The following is a 19,422-nucleotide window of genomic DNA, read 5'->3' on the forward strand; positions in this document are numbered from 1 at the left end:
GCCCCTGTGGATGGACTGCTCAACATCCCTAAAATGTAGTGATAATAATCTTTGTAAGAAGAGTACTTTGCGCAAACCATTTGTAATTAAAGCAATAGTAGTTGAGAGGGTGTATGTTATTGCGATTATTGGCACACCAGCAATGCAGTTGCCAGGAACAAGGCAAAGGCGAGTACCATCAGCATCTTATAGTGCCAATAACAGCAATAATGCACACCTTCTCCTATATTATTGCTTTCATAAAGCTGATCCATATAATAACTGTAGATAGTCAGCAACTGCTTGAATCTCAATTAAGAGAAGAGATAGAATTCACTGCAAGCTTTAATCATTAAATAAATGTGTGCATTATACCAAAGAAATTAGTCCTCCACATTACATTACATTGCTACCTTCCTGATAAACATAACCAGACCAAGAAATAAAAGTACTCAGTTTAAATATCATTTCCAGCTATAGCTAGTCTTTTGTGAATGTGTAAATACTGGATATGTCAACATTAGGCTATCAAAGTAGCTGCCTGCTGAGCTAAATAAGCTGTCATCTCATTGCTAGTTAAACATGGCACTCCTCCTATTTTTGCTCAGAGCAGCTATCGGCTGCATAAGCAGCTGGCTAGGTTTTATTTACACACTAATGTTGCAGGATGACTTCCAGTTGGTGCGAAGGGAGGTCTCTGCCTTATGGCCTTCACTGACAAGATCTTCCTAGTTTGTAATCCAACAACTGAGATCACTTGCAAGTTTGTGTAAGCTAGGAATTTCCCTGCCTGTATATGTTAAATGGCATTTTTAACAAAACAACAAAAACAACACAATAACAACAGCAACAACAACAACAATGATAATAATAATAATAATAATAATAATAATAATAATGCAATTTACAATATAGCAACACATTAGCAAGCTCAAATGAGTGACTTTGAAATCTCTTGCTTGGACACTGCAGAAACTGCAGTGCACACCCACTGCTCTGACAAATATCAGGCCACACAAGATGATTTAGTGGTCCAAACATCACTGTGAGGCAAAAGTGAGCTTGACTGTAATGGTCAGAAGCAACATGAAAATATTAGAATGATGTTTCAATGTTTTGAGCTATGCGCTGCTCATTATGCGTTGCTAATAATTCAACTGCGTTGGAAGTATAACAGTTTGCGGATATCTTTGTACTATTTGCATAGTTTATGACCCTCTTCGGCACCTGCTTATGGGGAGTTTGAATGTGTGCTTCACCATTCTGCACACAGTAGCTACATGAAGCCCTTTATGGTAATTTCCATGGAATAGTATATAGCTAGCTAGCTAAAAAAAAAGACATGTTCAGCATTACAGTGAATGCTAACTGCAGTTAGTGCAGTAACTGGTGAGGGCACATAACACAAGGGTTGGAGTCCCCGGAGGGGAATTACATTTATGCCCTAAGGAAAGTTATTAGGTACAACATACAGGGTATCTATCTATCTATCTATATATATATATATATATATATATCCTGAAAAAATGTACTGAGCGGGCCCAGTTGATCTCGATTTTGGATCAAGACAGCAAGAGGAAAAGATCTAAGTGACTTGTTGGGGCACGGATGGCAGGAGCTTCAGTCATAAAGACTGCTCAACTGGCTAGTGTTTCAATAGGAACAGTGACTAAAGTGACATCTGCATTTAGATCGATGGGAAAGACATCAATAAATAGGTTCAGAAATTGTGGTCAAACAGAAGAGTAACTCTTCCTCAGGTGACTGAGAATGTCAATGCAGGACGTGATCAGACTGTGTCAGCAAGAACAGTCCATCGACAATAAAATAGAGAGGGATATTATAGTAGGGTTGCAGTGCATAAACCCCTCATTACAAAGATGAATGCGCATTTGAGAGTTCAGTGGTGCAAAAACCATAGGCACTGGTCTACAGAGATGTCGAAAAAGGCCAGATAAGTAATCCTTCACATATATTTATATGTCACATACTTCATATTCTCAACAAGTGGGCGAGTGCATGTGTGGGGTACACCAAGAGAACGGCACAGGGCTGAATGCTTGACCCCTACAATGAGGGGGTCTGGTGGCTCTGTTATGCTGCGGGGGGCATTTTGTTGGCATGGTTTGGGTCTACTTGTCCCCTTAGAGGGAAGGGTCACTGCAAATCAATACAAAGTTGCTCTGAGTGATCACCTTTATCCTATGATGAAACATTTCTATCCTGATGGGAGTGGTCTCTTCCAGGATGACAATGCCCCCATCCATAGGACACGAGGGGTCACTGAATGTTTGATGTTGGTTTTTCCTTTAATTTGTCACCCGTCTGTGTGTGTATATATATATATATATATATATATATATATATATATATATATATATATATATATATATATATGTATATATAACTGTAGAGGTATTTATTTTCCCTCTGTTTGTATCAATCTTTGGAATCAAGTAGACATGCTCTACAATTCCAGAATGCTCTGCTTTATAAGCACTTCTGTGCAGGCTTTCTGAGAGTCTCTCCAATCACTCATCCTATTTTTTAAGGATACACTTTGTTCTCTCTTCTTTCAACAGTGAATGCAGATAAGAGGCCTGTGAAAATTGAGGATGTCATCTTCCATTAAAGCCTTTAAATAGAAATTTTATCACTACCCTCATCCTCTTCGCCCCCCCCCCCCCCCCCAATCTGGATAGCTTTCACATACACATACCATTTGGAATGGAAACTCCTTTGCTTAATAATTAAATAATCCTTAGATGGTCTTGGTCTGTTTCCTTTTTGTGTGTTTATTTTATGTTTATGGTATAGAGACTTTGATGACATGTTTTTAATGAGCTACTGAACATACCATTCTGAGAAGTCACATATATGTAATGTAGTGTGCAGTGCCAATGCATATTAATGATTTCATGAATGCACTTTGAGCTGATGTGCTTTGATTGTTCCCCTGTCTCTGTTGGCCTTTGTGTTAGAGTAACCATCTTCCAGTCATTATGCAAAGACATAAAACAATGTGCGTGTCATTTAGATCAGTGGTTCTCTGTGAGGCAAAGTGAAGTGTGCTGTGGAATTTTGAGGAACCCAATGCGTTTTTATATATGTGTGTGTGTGTGAGTGTGTGTGTTGTACTTATACTCTATGAAAAGACTGATGTTTTATATTGTGCTATTAACCCTTTCGCACGTAACTTATTTTTATGCTATGTAGCGTGTGTGTTATGTTACATGGTTCGTTTTCATTAGCTTCTCATAGTTTTCAGTTAGCATTTGCCATATTTTTTAACGTTAAATTGCTGTTTCCTCAAAGCAAAAATTAGCTAGAATTTTTCCAATCTAGTGTTCTAATCGCATCGGCATACATGCTAAACAGCAAATCACACTGGTGTGACCGTACACACAAAAGGGTTAATGGACTAATGTTTTGTTTAATTTTATTTATGTTATTTTAGTATGTTGCTGTTCATGATGCTGCACTATGTCGGACAAGTTCTTGCTCCAATGCACTTTAATACATTTTTAATAAATTATATGATTGCCTGTCTGATTTAACTATCTGATAATTATTTGACAGTCTGTTGTATTGCAATAAGGGTCAAATCTTGCTAATGATATTATAGCCTATCATAATGTGTGTGACATTCTTCATAATCAATAACCAACTTTAAGTCGGTGTCCCTTGGCGTTCTGGTTTGACCTTTGATGTGCCTTAGCCCTAAAAAGGTTGAAAACCTCTGATTTAGATCACATCTGTAGCTATGTAAGTCGACCTGGATAAGGTCTGCTGCTTACTGTATACAGGAATACATCTAAATAATATATTTAAGTAATATATTTTTTCTTAGCTCAGGGATTCTTAAACTTGGTTCTGATTCCAGTTACGGTTTGTATGCTGGTATTCATTGCAAACACAATTCCACATGTTCAATGCTTAGTTGATCTGAAACTAATTATTCAGTTCCATTTAATGGCAATGTAACGCCATGTTTTTTTTATCAGAAATTGACTTTAGGGATGGAAATAACACCCCAAACACGTAACAGTTTTATTCATAGTGTTGTAAAAAGCAAGTTAATGTATTCAGTGGAGGCTATGCAAGGGACTTTCAGGTGTCTGAGTGTGGCGAGTTGAGGAAACCCTGGCTGACCTACCGACCCTTATTGGAACACAGTCAGTTTGTTCCACCATTGTGAGGTCATGGTCATCATCAGCAGATGACATGGCTGCTTTTGAACCTGGCTGTAATGCACTCAAGATTAGCACCTTATCAAATGAGCAAATCCAGAGTCCCTCACTTAGACCAGAAAATTGTTGCGTTTAACTTTCACAAAGCAATCACCCAATTAATGAACACATATTGATTGAAACCAGGTGTAAATCTCAAATTCCCAATTTTGATATGGGTGTTGAATTACAATAGCAAATGATTAAATCTTCTATGGAGATTTGCTAATCCCATGCAGGTATTCCCTACTATATTCTTTTTGGCAATGCTGAATCCTAATCAGTCCACTTTTCAAGATTTAATCCAAAATATATCCCTTACACGCTATTGCATGTCTTGACTGTCTGTGAAAATATTTCTGATTTTTAGACTTTGTTTCAAAGTATGTCACTCTCACCAGATTAATGAAATGATTGTATACAAAGTCATGAATGCTGTTGTAATGGGTGGGAGTCAGCGAGCAAGCGAGTGTCGAGCCGAGGTTCTCACTGCTCGCTGCCAACCCCTTACAGCCAGCGTCATTGCCAGTTGAGCTAAAGGCAAATTTCCCTTAGCCTGTTGGCAACAACGCTACTTAACCAGGTCTCGGGGGAGTGACGTAGCCGCTGCGACCACTCAGCTACCTGCTATCCTCTACCTAAGGCTTTACGCAGGACTCACGGGAGCTAATCACTTCAGCTCTGCTACACTCACCCCCCTTTGACCTCCTCTGACTCCTCAGCGACCACTGCCGGCCAAGCTGTGCTTTAGCCAGTGATCCAAGTCATGGCACCAATGTAACGGGTGGGAGTCAGTGAGCGAGCGAGTTTTGAACCGAAGTTCTAACTGCTCGCTACCAACCCCTTACAGCCAGCGTCGTTGCCAGTTGAGCTAAAGGCAAATTGCCCTTAGCCTGTTGGAAACAACACTACTTAACCAGGTCTCGGGGGAGTGACGTAGCCGCTGCAACCGTTTGGCTACCTGCTACCCGCTACCTAAGGCTTTGTGCAGGACTCACACAAGCTAATCACTTCAGCTCTGCTACACTGTCATTGACATGAAAGCAAGTTTCCACTCCCACTGTAACAATTAAGGCAGGAGAATAGAAAGATTGTTCTGCTGTAAATGCACAACTACCTGTTTATATCCACATTCATGCATCCACACTTCCACTGATGTACTTTTTTCAACTGTCAGACATCTTAGAAGTTTGTGTTTCACACATTTGGAAAAGCTGAGAGATAATTGGCTAAGCCTGAAGGTGATGGTGTCACATACACTTTGCTGTTGATGACAGATAACACCTCCATGCCTTTGTGTGATATAACCACCAGTCCCCTTCTGGATGATTAGACACATTTACAGGCAGCTGACTGCTGTGATAGACTTAGGTCACATGGCAGAAAAAAACTAAACTTGACATCAGAGCTGTAAATGAAAAGATATACAAAATTTTGCCATGAAAAATGCTTACATCTGATTTAATACATTGGGTTGAATGTTAACAGATACTTTGTGTCACAGGGCCTAAACTTTTGGCCATTACTGTTAAGACTTCTGTAAAGTACTACAGCTTTCCAGTGATACCTTGGAATATTATACCTTTGCAGTTGCAGTTATATATATTTCCTGAGAATAGTTTAGTTACATTACAACTCAAGATGAGGTTCTGAGTGTTATTTTAGATCTTTTTAAAATTTGTAATGGCTGTGCTCATATATCAATAGTAGGGATGGAGACAGTATGGGGTTAATCGTAGTCTTGAGAAAAAGTAATGCAAACTGTAAATAGTATTTGGTCAACTTGAAATATATCAGTTACAATGTAATTACACAGCTATTTATAGCTAGTGTCCTTGCAGATGTGGCATAGTAATATTACCAAGCCTTTGATTATTGTTGGTCAGTATTATGAATTGAAAAACAAAACATGATTATGAGTTTGCCCATTTTGTGATATTTCTTTTTCCTGTCAGTAATGATGAACATAGTAACCAGGAAGAGAGCATTCAATTCATCATCTTTACTAGCCTCTTTGAGCCTGAATCCAAAATCATTGCTTCTGTTGTCTCATGTGGGATGTGCAGAATGTGGACTCTCAAGCATCTGTTATTAACTTCAGGAAAACTAATTTCAGATCCTGACAAAGTGCACTGATTTCTTCTCAGACACCTGCCCAAGTAAATAATTGCTCTTAGAAGATCTCTGTTATTCTTTAGAGTTTCTTTTCATGAAGCTCCCCCTCATCGTCATTATTGCCATTTTTCACAAAGTGTACTTTTGCTGTTAAAGTTCACGGTGCACAGTCCTTTCTATTGCACATAACTAGATCAAGTTATGCATATGTGTGCAAAAATTATACACTAACATCTTAGATTAAATAATAAATGATACAAGTAATATTTTGAACCTGTATTGGGTTGAGATTTCATATAAAAAACAGCTAGATAAAATGATACAGAGACATTGATGTGGTAAGTGTATTGTCAGGGCTCAGGCACGGACTCAGACGCGGACCACGAGTGCTCTAATTCCAGGCGTTTATTAACAGAATCGTCAAACAAGCAGGCAGTCCAAAACAGGCAGGGTCAAAATACCAGGCAGGCAGTCCAAGGGCAAAACAAGGATCAAAACAGCAACAGGCAGGGTCAAACCGTGAAGGCAGGCGGATCAGGCAATCAGGACAGAAGGGCAGGCAAAGAAGATGTCGAGGAACAGGCAAGGCAAAAACCAGAAAATCCAAACAGGGAAACACAGGCGGGAACAAGACAGGCAGAAACACTGAAACGATCTGGCAAACAACACAGAGACAAGCAGGGTAGATATAGGGCTGGGCTGATTAGGTGATGGGAAGCAGGTGTGCAGGCAGGCAGGTGGAGACAATCAGGTGGGCGGATACAGGGCGGAGAGTGGGGCAGGGCTAGAACACAAGGAAAACAAAAGCACATGGACAGGGAAAAACAAAAACACAACAGCTAGGGGGCGGGAGCCCTGACATGTATATTAACATGCAAGAGTTATTTTCAACATCTAAGAAATAATAACCTCAGGATAATTTTATTAATGTTAACAGACAGAGGTTCTCCAAGGTACTGTATAGGCTCTCACAAATCAGACATATGAACCTACTTTGAACATTTTTCTCCTTCAATGTGTAGAGCAGCATTTTCTGAAAACACATACAGTACAAGCTGAAACTCTGAAACAAACTGAAACTCTGAAACTTGATGCAAACAGTGTGGCTCCTACAGGTGAAAATTTTCTCCCATAACGCCCTATTAGTTTCTACTTCTGAAAAATGTGAAATGACCCAGGTTCCTGTTGCTTAAAACCAGAGGGCTTTGTAAAGCTGAATAAAGTGCCATGGTAAACTCTCCCTTCTAATAAGTGTATTCAAAGATTTCCAGACAGGGATTTGTGTTTGTCAAACCCATTTCTTCTACCATAAATTGGCCATGGTGTTTTTTCCCACCATGCCCCCCACACCGTGCACAGCATCCTTCCCCTGCCAACGCACTGAAGTGATTTAGTCCTCTGCTATTGCAAGGGATTATAATGGGGACAGGTGCATGGGTGTTAGACTATACCCTCTAACCAGCCATGGCCATTTCTACTCGAGAGGGCACATCACATCCTACATTGAAGGTCTTTCATGTGCAGGCCTATTATCTGTGACTGTGATGAACTCCTGCTATTTACAGGTCTGCTGCACCTCCATAGAGGTGCTCACTGGCCACAATTGTGTGGAAAGTCCAAAAAAGATGGAAGGTTTACTGAGGCCTAAATTAGTTATTTCATTTTCAACAGAAAGTTGCAAAACAGTAGTCTATGTATTTTAAATAAAAATATATACACTGAGTCTGAACAAAGCTCTGTATAACCATGTCTGCTAAATGGAGGGAAAATTATACAACTAATATGACCACAGTGACTAACAGTGCTTCTTCTGTTAAAATACAGTTAATACTGTTATTATTTTATGTTTATGTTTTAGGAAGAGCTTACCCTTGCTTTTAAAATACCCTGTGACAGTGTAGTGCATATTAAACAAATACAACAAGAGGCAATAGGTTTTGCTGGAAATAGTAAGCATGCAGGAAACATGCAGCCTTCAACAAGCTGATTTATATATGCTTGTTGTGTTCAGCCTGCTTTCTCAGTGCTTCATTATTCAGAGATGAGGGTCATGTTACCATTATAGAACAAGACATACATGCAGGTTGGACATCTATGTTTGCATTCTGCATTCTCTGTATTACAGCTGCAGGGGCCACCTGTTGTCTTTATTTGCCAAGGATGTGTGTGAGAGGCACAAATCGGACATGCAATTCCGTTGAGCAGCAGGCCAGGTCTATCTTCCAGTCTCTCAATGCGGCCAGTATTTAATCCACATAGTTCATGCTCTTCCTTTCAGGGGGATTACAGAGAATCATCCAGATAGTCAGACTCCAAAGGAGGGGAGCATAAACACATTGTTACCCAGAGTGCATCACCTCCACCACTGCCTTCGCAAATATATTCCTTCATCTGTTAATTTCCTGGCCTCTTTTCCCTGTACTCTCCTGTTGTGCCATGTGACAATGTTATAACAATTACATTCCTCAATCAGAACAATTTGCAAAGGCTGACCTAGTTGATGATTTCATCCTAAAGTGATTTACCTGTGGAACTGCAAATAATGTGCTGGCGAACAACAATGCAGTTATACCTTCCCATAGCACATTTTCTCTACTCTTAGAGAACACCAGCATATTCTCTTCCAGCTGAGTGTCAATTGATATATCCTTTCATTTATGGGGAGGTTAGAGTCAATTTTAGCACTTGTATGAGCACAGTTCTTCTTTGTTGGTACTACATGATGTGATTAAATTCAAGTCTTTTACAAAACTGATAATGTAAAGAACTTATTCTGTATGAAATATATATTGCAAAATATGCATGAAGAGGTCAGGTAATGAATTTTGAGCCTCATGGCTGAGCTTCACAGCAGCTAAAGGAGATGGCATGCCAAGTGCAATGCTAAGAGTTGCTTTAAATGTAGTAGTGAAATGCCTATCCACATAAATAATTAATGTGATTGTGTAGAGTGGGAGTGTGCCTGCTTACAGCGTGGGCAATGATGTTTCATGTTTGAGCATAAGTCAGCTTGTATTGCAACCTTTATATTAAAACAGTATGCTTATGTAATGGGAATGACACATTTCCTCAATTGGCACTTCCACAAAAAACATGGTTTTCCTGTTTTTAATTGTGCTATCACTAAATATTTATGTATGCAGGTTAAAACCATCACTACCCCTCTGACACACAGAGCACAAACTAGTCTTTTCATTAATTTTACCCGCAAGCCATTGGACTCAGGCCCAGATTAGCACCATGTGGTGCCCCAGGGTGACCACACCTGAAGTGCCCCCTTCGCACAACTATACAACCAAAAAAGTGAGGCCATGTATGAAAAGTACTGCAGCAGTGAACACCACAGATTTACATACATCTCTGTATACATCCTACAGATAGACTTAAGGCATATATGAAATAATACTATGGCAACACCATACATTTACATGAAACAGCTTTTTCGTTGACTTTGCTTGGGCAAACTGTTGTACCAAGTCCTCAAAGTCCAACTCCCACACCAGCTCAGACTCAATAGCCATCAGGGAAAGTGCTGAGAGCCGCTTCTGTGTCATAGTTGATCTGAGTTCGTTCTTCACTTGTTGAAGTTGTGAAAATGATCTCTCTCTCTCACAGTTAGTAACTGGCACTGTTAAAAACTGTCTAAGTGCACCAAACATATTTGGAAAAGTAGTTTGCAACCCATTTTGTTGTAAGATTTGGAACAAGTGCCCTGGCGACTGGTTTTTCTCCTCCCATACAAAATACTTAAATTGGATAAGTTCATCCGCTATAGCTTTGCTCCCGGTCATCTGGATATGAGCAGGACAGGGCATCACCGCGTTTGTGCACATCCCTGTCAGTGTCAAAGTCGAATAAGACACCAAATAGTCCATTTAGGTCTCTATATGCATCAGTGCATTTAGCAAGACATGACAACAGTCTGTCAATGACCACATTGTAGGTTTCAACTTGGAATCGTTTACTTCCACTTACTATTGTCTCATTTTCTGTCGACTCATCTGCTCATCAACTCATCAAAAGGTCTTTCTTTTTTTCACCCGCTGAGTTTCGTCATGAGATGACTGTGAAACCCCCCCCTCACATCCCAGGCCACCTTTTCAAACTCACATTTTCACATTTGTCTCTGAGAGTGCCCAAAAACGAATATAGCGATTCCAACATTCGCTCAGCAGTGCTTAAGTCCATGTCACTCTTTTGTAATGTGTCACTTGTTGCTTTGAACCTCTGCAGTACAGTATCCCGTAGATTAGCCATCAGTACAGTCTCCAGTTTATCAAGCTCACCACATAATGCAGCAGCCTCGCACTTGGTATCATCTTTCTCATCCTTGTCTGACACAAAACTCCCCAAGGCCTCTCTTATGGTGCTGTAGTTTTCTTTTAAAGCTTTAGTAGACTCTGCTGTGCAAGTCCACCTGGTACTGGATCAGATATTTTACAGTCCTATTGATGTGAAAGTCCTTGCCTTTAAATGTTCGATTCCAGCGGTGAGTGGATGCAGCACAAAACGCATACAGTGTAATAAATCAAAGAAGCCACTCACATCCTGACAGCTATTGTTGATGCTGTTTACCCCTACAAGATTTAATGAATGGCCAGCACAGGGCACATAGTGGATCAGTGGGGTTTTTTTTTTAGGTACGCCTGAAGACCGCTATATTTGTCAGCCATGTTACTGGCATTTTCATAGCTTTGTCCTTGGCAATTTGACAAATCCAATCCCAATTCTGTTAGACTTGCACCAGTATCACTGTGAATGGGTTCAAATTCTACCAATCTTTCCACAACTTTACCCTCCTTTGCTTTATTTTCTCACCCATTAGGCTGATGAACTCCTCGCACACAGTTGATGACAAGTCAGATGTCCCTCGTCCCTTCTGACCATACTTTTAGAAACAGATCAAACTCTGCAATAAGCTCTAGCAATCCGAGGTAATTGCCATTGCTGGGTGACCCCAACAATTCATCATCTCCACGAAATGCCAGGCCTCTCTCACTCAAAAACTTGATCACAGCTACAATCCACCTCAGCACCTCTTTCCAGTAATGCCCTTCTGTCTCTCTCTGCCGTCCGAGTGCAGCATCCACTGTACAATATGTCTTGATCTGCGCAACAAAGAGCATGTACTGCCTGTGGTCGGAACTTTTCTCATGATCCGAAATACGTTCTGCATGTCTCCAGTCACAGAACCCAGACACAAAAGCATTACTTTGTGATGAAAGCAATTTGCAAGCAAAGCAGTACACCACACCCGCTGATGGCAAGTAAATAAGCCTGTCTTGAGGCATCTGGTTATTTTGGAGGCAGCAATGCAGTAAATCATTAGTAAGTGAACGTGTTATACCTCCAATACCAATGTCCCCCACGGAAGCTGCATATTTAGTAGCTCGATTTTGAAAGGCTGCAGGGCCTTGATGGATAGCTGCTTCCCTGACCTGCTCTGTTATGGGTCCCCATAATTCTGGGTCTGAGGAGATGAGTTCATCTTGTGGCTTCTGTTGTTGCTGTTGTTGATCACTGGGCTTGGGCTGAGATGTTCCAGCGTCATCACCGTCATCGTTGTCGGTGTTGATGTTGTAGTCGATGTTACCCCTCAAATTCCCGCCATTCGGCTGCTGTTGTTAGAAGCCTTTGTCTAGCGTTAGACGCCAGAGTTAAACTAACATCAGTGTTGCTAACTTCACTGTTGCTGCTAGTTTCAACAGATGTCTGGTCAATTTTCCGGACAAAAAATGTGCCTATTTCAGGCATATGTTTTACCACTGCTGCATTTCTATCCAGCCTTTGGATTTTCAGTTTTCTTTTTGCTGACCTGCTAAGTTGGTGTCTTTTCATGTTGAGGTTTAGGTGGTGATTTTGAAAGTCCTTCTTGTAGTATTGAGAGTTCGATTTGTGTCTTGTAGTGTAACTAACAAAATCAACGATTTTTGTGCCTTATGACATAGCCCCCTCGGGAGTGCCCTACATTGTAATATAATCAAAACAACCTTACAGGTAAACAGGGATAAAGCTATCTTTTAAACCCAACATACTGACGATTTCAAACAATCTCCTGCATTAAAAACAACCTGATATAGTCAATGGTTGTTTTTTTTTCCTAAAATATATACATTAAGTTCAAATGTGTTGGTGCCCCCTAGTGGTTGGTACCCTTGGGTGCTCTCCTGGTACCATATATGGTAGATCTGTGCCTGTTTAGACTATTTTCAGACTTTCTGAAATCAGAAATGGAGCCTCATGGTCTTCTACAGGCAAAGCTTCCTATCATTTGTACCCTCCATGTCAAGAGAAGTCATCTGGGAGTATCTGATTTTACAGCCAATGATGCCAATGATGATAAGGACAATGATACAGAAAATGAATCAAGCTGAAGAGATGTGGGTGTGCTTGTCTCTAATCCTGCACTCAGGAGAGACAGTTACAAGAAAGCCAGTGATATGGGGTTGTTGCATTAGAAAGCCTTTAATTCATGTGGAAATTAAATGGAAGGATACACTCATTACTGTCAGGGCAATTCAGGTTCACTATACCCGTTCACTGTGTCTTGGATTTTTCCTCTGGCTCTTTCTCTAGCAAACCTGTCTTTGCCATTATTATCCATTATCAGGCCTGCCTTGGAGCCATTGCAGTTGATGTGGTCAGCCAAGCCATTACTTATCAGAGTTAGAAAATGTATTTCCTGTGAGCCCTGGAACTCTCTGTCAGTTGGCCTTTCAGTTCATTTCTTAGTTCTCCTCTCAGAGTGTAAGAAATGTGTACAAATGGATACATTTTATACATTTCAAAATGTTTCCAATCTCTCAGTCCTAAAAGGTGTAGGCATAACACCTTTTCCATGTGTCATGCAAATAATGCTGTACTGAAATAGTAGGTGTGAAAGGTGTGACAAGTGTGCATTTGTGTTATTTACATGTTCTTGTTCATTTCAGTGATGGAATCATAATGACAGTAACAAGAAGAACATCAAGGCAGGACTGAATTCAAACCTCGGTCAGGCCAGTGTAAAATAAATCTTCAATACTTGTCATTCATAAGGATATTGTTATCAAAATCTAATACTAACTAAAACTGTCTTGTTTTCCATGGCATACTTTGCAGTACACTATTCCAAGTACATGTAACCTTGCATGTGTTTTCAGCTTGAAGCTGTATTACTTACTCTTCTGAACCTTAGCTCTTGTTCTTGTTACTCCAATGACATACCACTTTAAGTATCTGTGTCTTTCTAAAACACTCTTAATAAGAGTGATTAATAATAACAAATTCTGTATGTTCTTTTGTGTTATGAACTGAACTATTAATGATCTGTTGGAGGCATTGATGTAATTACCGTAGATGTAATTGCCAAGTCCTACTGCAGGACAAGTGCCAATATCCAGTTTCAAGTTTTGAGATTTCAAGCTTTGTCAAAATGATAAATTACTATCACAATACAATGAACATATGGTCATGTGGCTGAATGAACCTGAATAACTGATCTGATGTATGTATGAAACATTTTTAACAAAATGCACTGAAGGACCTTGACTCAGGATACAGAGATAACCCCAGTATATTCTCTGAGCACATCAGCACACCGCAGACCATGTCTCTCTGTCAGTAGCTAAGCCATGAAAACAACAGGAGCTTGGAATCCACACAAAACGCTCGTGTTTGGTTGTGAGCTTGTATCCTGGATGCTGACAGAGTTTTCAGATAAGTGTGGTATTTGTGATTGACATCTGCTCTAGGATCTTCCCTACAGGGGTCTGGCTCCACAACCATCTGCTGGATTTCAGGTGCTGTGTTGTTGTGAACAGATGCAGTATAGAGCACGTTCTGCTAATGTGGAGTCAAGGTCTGTCAGACTGATACCCTTGGTGGACAAGTCATTTTTGGAGCAGTGATTATCCTTGTTTCCATGATTGATGGCTGCTATTTCTCCTGTCACTGCCAGTCACATTGAAGGACAGAACTATAAGAGCTTTGGAGAGTCTGTAACAGAATTAAATGCTGTAAGGAGCATCTTAAACTCTGTGTAGTAAAGTGGAAGCTATGAGAAGGATGGATAGGACCTTTGTCCAAAAAATCTATTGATTGATATGTCTTGAATAATGGGTCAATTAAAAGTGAGAGATTGCATGGTTTATTTTATTATAATTTCCTGTTGAGAAGAAGAAGAAGAAGAGAAGATGTTTTTGCACATTACTGTCTATAGCATGAACCTCTGGTAAAAGAAAAAAGTTCAGGAATGGAAGCCAGACACCATAACTCAAGCTTCACATACTATTTTCATCTTCATGTAATTTGGAACATTAAAATCAAGTATTTCATACTGAATGGAACTCAGACTTTCCAAACAACCAATGTTCTGTGATACTCCACACCCACAGACTGTGGCCACATAGCAGGAACAAGACAGGTAGCTAGCAAAGAAACTGGTTTGAGAAAAGAGAAATCTGTAAAGATATGATTTTAAACTTTGAGTATAACATTTAATCTTCAGAGTGTGAAATGGGATTGCCTGCTCTGGCTCCATTTGTTTACACTATTTCTAACATGCATGTGAGCCAATGTTACGACTCTGTCTAGGGTCAGGAGCGTAAACAAAAGGGGTGAGACGGCCCTGCCGGCAAAAAGAAGATGGCAAGACAAGGCTCGATATATTTTGAAGTATTTATTATAGAAAAACAACTAAGGTCCGCAAAACTACTAAGTAGGCTACACAACCAATGCCGGTCGTAAACAGGTCAAACAACAGCAGGGTAAGCCTCGCGTCTCAGGCTGTCAACTCAGACTCTCATTCTGAGTACGGTGAACACAGCTGTGACGTCAACGGCAGTGAGGTGTGGCTCCAATACGATGTTTCTCCGGCGTGTCCACCGACATCGCGAAATTACGCCCTTTTTATAGAGCAGATTGGGAGTTTTATAGAACTCCCAATCGCACGTCCGCGGGAGGAGCAAGCAATTCGGCGCCATCCGCCCACGGGACGTCCTGCAACATACGGGAAACACAACAGAACAAGACAAAGCACGCAGGGACGTAACACCCCCACCACCAAAAATCTACATCTAATGTTGATTACCAGTAGGCTACAGATATGAACAGGATAAAGTGTCCACCAAAACGTTATCCTTACCCTTTTTATATCGAATCTCTAGGTTAAATCCTTGAAGATCCAAGGATCAGCGCATGATACACTGATTTGCATTTCTCATCCTAGAGAGAAAAACCAAAGGGTTATGATCTGTGAAGACCACAACAAGAATTGTGGTAGAGCCTATGTAAACTTCAAAATTTTGCAAGGCCAGCAACAGTGTTAACACCTCCTTCTCGATGGTGCTATAGTTCAATTGATGTTTTAAGAACTTTTTCGAGAAATAACAATTCCATCTGCATCTTCCTGCAGAAGGACAGCACCAGCTCCGGTCGCGCTTGCATCAACCTCGAGTTTAAAAGGCAGATGGCAATTTGGGGCCGCAAGTACAGGAGCACTGTACAATAACGCCTTAGCATTCTGAAAAGCAGTCTGGCAATCTTTCAACCAAACAAAATCATGGTGGTCACACAGCAAATTAGTCAGAGGCAACACAACATCAGAAAAGTTCCGACAAAAGCTACGATAGTAACCGGTCATCCCCAAAAACCGGCGCAGCTCCCGCTTTGTTTTAGGAGTAGGGAACTCCGAAAATGCCAAAATCTTTGCCTCCAATGGGCGAACCTGACCTTGGCCAACTTGTTTACCCAGATAGGTAATGGTTGCTTTACCGAATTCACATTTGGCCGAGTTCAAAGTAAATGAAGCATCATGTAACCTCGTAAAAACAGTGTGAAGCGCTTCTATGTGTTCAGGCCAGGTCGATGAATAAACGACTATGTCGTCTAAATATGCCTCACAATTAGCTACACCCGCTAAAACCTTACTCATGAGGCATTGAAAGGTTGCAGGCGCGTTTCTCAACCTGAACGCCATAACGGAATACTGCATGAAACTGTCAGGTGTAACGAATGCCAAAATCTCAGCGGCTCTAGATGTTAACGGGACTTGCCAGTAGCCTTTCAATAGGTCCAGCTTACTGACAAAGCATGCTGAGCCGACCTTGTCAATGCAATCTTCCATGCGCGGCAACAGAAAAGAGTCTGGTTTGGTGATTGCATTCACCTTCCTATAGTCTGTGCAGAAACGAAATGTGCCATCTGGCTTAGGGACTAAAATGCATGGCGAGTTCCAGGCACTACAACTAGGCACAGCTAACCCATTATCAACGAGATAGTCAACCTCCGATTTCATAACGGCCCTTTTCATAGGATTTACACAGTAAGCGTGCTGCTTTATAGGGGCATGTTCACCCACATCAATATTGTGACACAGGACGTTTGTACGAGAGGGAACATCTAAAAATAAGGCAGGATAAGAATTAATCAACTCCTGTACATCCTTAGCATGAGAATCCAATAAATAAGACAAAAAGTCATCCAAATCTCTTAAAATCTCAGAATTCTGCAGTCTTGCGCAGGAGACGGGAACATCATGCAGACTGAGGCCATCCTCCTCAGGAGAATAAGGAGAGGTCACCGCTGAAACTGATGCGACAGGTACAGGGTTTTCATCCACTTTCTCCATCCCTCTCGAAACATAAGGCTTTAACATGTTTATGTGGCAGACACAGGTTTTGCGCCTCCTGTCAGGCATATGAATCACATAGTCCGTCTCACAGATTTTAGATTCTATCTCGGACGGCCCAGAAAACCGATCACAGGCAACAAAACCAAAACTCTATCACCCTGCTGAAACGAACGACTCACAGATTGAACAGATTGAACAACTCACAGATATGAAATTTTATCTTCAACATAACAACCCTTAGTAAATCTCTGAAAGGTACTCTCATTTTTTGGTGGTTTGTAAATTCTGGGAGCTGCACATTTCAGAGGAATGGGGACATTACATACTGAACATTTCAAATGCAGTTTTTCGAACATGTACAGACATTTTGTGCCCCTCTTCAGCATCATAACTGCTACTGGAAATTCCCAGACTGACCTGTAATAAAGGCTAAACCCCTCCTTTCTTCTATATGGTGCTGTCCAAGCCTAGCCTCTAGACCTTCCCTGCATTTCCACTCTTTTTTTTGTCTGTTATACATTCTGGCCTTTCCATATTGAGACACTGTTTAGTTATTCTGCCCACCATTTGTAGTGAAGCACTCCTGGGATGTAGGTGCCTATGAATGACTAGCAATCAGGCCAATGCTGTTTACTCCCCTTCTTTATTGTTTTAGTGATCATGTCCAAAATGTCTCTACAACTTGATACATTCAGATAAGCGCCCGTGGTCAATACTGGAACTGCGCCCCCACCTCATTAATTTGGACTTGTTGTGGTGTTATTGATTTGCTGTCTTCCTCACCTCTCCTGCATCATTCTGATCTCCTGTGCAATTATGCCTGCCCTGGATTTTTCATCTTCATGTGCTGGTAAATTTAGAATAAATTCTATTTTTTTTCTCTTAGTGAGGCTGTGAATACAGTATGATAACAGCCAAGTTGAATGGATATTCAAGGGATATTTCAACAAGCGTAGCCATGGCAGTATTAGATTGTATGGGTGGGAGCTGGCAAATTTCGCTATTAATTTGAAGTTGAGGATGAGAATGATTCAAAGTGTGCAGACATGCTCTTGGCACTTAAACAATGGCATTTAATTAAAGCTGAACAAAAAACCTCATTTCACTGATAAGGGCCTTGGAATTGCAGTTATTATGTGGGACCTACGGATGCAATGCTGTGGAGAAATAAGACTAAATTCTGAAGTGTGTGCTTACAGAGGAAAGGACGTTGCATTAATGCTTAAATCAAGACTTATTCTCTACTTATATTTTGCAGTAGTACATCTGAAATTTTGACTCCAGCCACAGAAATTGTGGTAAAAATTACTGTCCTGACAGTAATGGCTGTAATGTGTAATATGTGATTTTCCTACTTCTTCAGTTTCTGTAGATAATTTGAAGAGCAAGTACCAATTTTGATGTAAAGTTTCTTTTCATGATGAAAGTTGTATGTGCTCAGATTATGGTTATGAGAGGATTAAAGAGCTGAGTATGTTAAACAACAGGTGAGTTACTGGAGGTGAATTCGCATTTTCCCCATATGACATCTGTGAACAGTGGGCTTGATTCCTTGTGAGATCTGAAGAGTACTGCTAAAGCTAAGAAGGTGCATTTTGTTCTACACTGTTCCCACTGTTCTAAATGTTAATTTAACATAAAAACTGCTGTGTGCAGTGAAATAACACTTTTATCTTTCATTCCAGATTTGAGCCATGCTTGCTGTAGCCATCTTGTAACCTCCCATTAAGGTAAGATCATTTTTAAGGTCATAAAGTACCATTGCAGTGTGTGTGTGTGTGTGTGTGCATGTGTGTATGTGAGATCAACCCCACTGTACCATAACAGTCTGCTTACACTCCACACTGTAGTGACTAGACATGAGATGATACATTCATCTCAAGAGACTTTATGTTTTGTGAAATGGAGCTTGTGAGATGATTTTTTAAAAGTTATTCCCCCAGGAAAAATGCTGATAAGAAAACAAGGATATAACATGATTGAACAGGTTTTCTTTGTGAATTCTTTTCTCCAGATATCAATCCCATAGCCCTGACAATATTGATTATGTGCCACTGGTACATCCAAAGTGCAACAGGCTTTAGCAGATCCATAATTGGCTGAATTCTTAGTTACTTAGCTAGTATCTATATAAAGTAAGAGAGAGCAAACTTAACAAATTATATTGATTTCATGAAATCTTCAATTAAAATAGAACCTAGCTTGTTGTGATACTTTGAGTGTCCTAGTCCTGAGTCCTTCCTAACATTAAATGGTGCTGCTGAATTTTCTATCTGGCCAGTGAATGAGCTAGCCAACAAGCTGGCTTTTGAGACATCATTGTTTTTTTCCACAGACTATTAACATTACACATTGTTGCCTTACAACCAAAACGACTTACTTTACTTACTTACTAAGAGATGGTAAACGTTTCCATCCTCAATAAAGTAACTTCAAAACTGCGAAATGATATTAAAACGGTGTATGAAAATTCTATTTACCAGTGGT

At 40.4% G+C, this 19,422-nt stretch overlaps 1 pseudogene; it reads right to left on the reverse strand.

Moving 5' to 3' along the window:
- Window positions 1–10,085: 10,085 nt before the first annotated feature.
- Window positions 10,086–17,732, reverse strand: LOC118781632 (annotated as a pseudogene).
- Between the last annotated feature and the right edge of the window lie 1,690 nt (window positions 17,733–19,422).

The sequence above is a fragment of the Megalops cyprinoides genome, chromosome 8, assembly GCF_013368585.1.
Source record: "Megalops cyprinoides isolate fMegCyp1 chromosome 8, fMegCyp1.pri, whole genome shotgun sequence".
Lineage (NCBI taxonomy): Eukaryota > Metazoa > Chordata > Actinopteri > Elopiformes > Megalopidae > Megalops > Megalops cyprinoides.